Genomic DNA, 1,559 nt, shown 5'->3' with positions numbered 1-1,559 from the left:
TCACCTCCGGGGCAGGCGGGAATCGAACTCATGCGGAAGCGGCTTTAGCTTCTCAGTGCTGTGCTGTAACCCACTGCACCCCAGGGAGGGCCCCAGTCCTTATACCCAGGAAAGCCCCCAACCTCAGCACTTCTGGGCTCCTGGTGTCTCTGGTCCCTCCCTGACGGCTCCCACCTGCCCTCTCTGCAGCTACTCTTTTTATTTATTTATGCATACAAGAGCTGGGGTGCAGGCCAGAGGGGGGTGGGGGATGAGAGGAGTGAAACAGTGGGGAGCAGAGCAGGCAGGTTGACCGAGATGCGCTGACCAGCAGCTACTCTTAGTTACTTTGACAATGTTAATCTTAAATGTTAGTTCACCTAAAAACATTGGGGGGGTGTGTTTTGAAGTCCATGGTAAAACTCACATTGGCCCATTGACTTTGAAGAAAGCGGCTGGGTTTTGTATTAATACACTTTCACTGACGCTAAAGGGAAAAGTGATTGGTTAATGAATGAACGGATGAGACAACTTGATTAAAAATTAGGGAGCAGTTGGGTTAGCACCAAACCGTGACCGACAAAATCTGAAGGGACAAAGTGCAAAGGTCCCCTCGCCCGTGTCCACGGTACACGGCCAGCCGAGTCCAGGCGCCAGGCCAGACTCGGCCCCTGCCCAGCCGCAACCGCGCGCCCCTCCTGCCCAGGGCCCCCGCAGGCCTGCGGGCTGGCATCCCACTCGCCTCAGCCCCTGGGGCTCCTCAGAGTGGTGGGGTGCTGATGGTAGTTCACCCCGCCCGCCCTCTCCTGGGTCCCAGGTCCTGGGTCTGCCAGGCGCACCGAGCCCCAGGCCCAGCCCCAACAGCCACCGAGCGCGTGAGCAGGCGAGGGGGGGCAGCCTGCAGCCTGCCGCGGGGCCCTTGTGCTTGTCAGAAAAACAGACCTAAGATGGGGCGGAGAAACCGAGGCTAAAGGGGGCAGGTGGCCAGGGGAAACACCACAAGCCCCCGGCCCCGTTCCCGCGGGCCCCCTGGGCCTGCCCCTCGGGCCAGGGGCCTGGCCCAGCCGCGGTGCCCACGCCCTCAGAGCCAGCCCTGGGTGCGGGAGCCCGGCTGGCCCCGGCACCCTCACGAGCGCTCAGCCACAATTTATCACCGCTCCGGTCCAGCGAGACGCCTAATTGGCCCATAAATGTGGCCCGAGAGCCACACCTGACACCCCGAGCCACTGCGGGCAATTAGCGCCGGCGTATTTGCATACGGCATTGACCGGGCCGCGCTCACGCCCCGAGCCGAGGGGAGGCGCCTCGGCACACTGCAGAGGTCACCCCGCCGCACACCGGCGCCCACACGCGCGCGACACCCACAGACAGCACGCACTCAGCACACGGGGCACACGCAAGACCAACACGCGCACACGCACAACATGCCACAGAGCGCGCGACACACCGCGCACAGCAGCACCACGCCGCATGCACGCACCGCTGTAACGTGCCACACGGCACACACGACACACCACGCGCAGCAGCACCACGCCGCATGCACGCACCGCTGTCACGTGCCAACACGGCACACGCGACAC

Source organism: Condylura cristata, unplaced genomic scaffold (genome assembly GCF_000260355.1).
Source record: "Condylura cristata isolate star-nosed mole 26May11 unplaced genomic scaffold, ConCri1.0 scaffold00002, whole genome shotgun sequence".
NCBI classification, from domain to species: domain Eukaryota; kingdom Metazoa; phylum Chordata; class Mammalia; order Eulipotyphla; family Talpidae; genus Condylura; species Condylura cristata.
Note: the sequence above shows the minus strand (reverse complement) of the source record.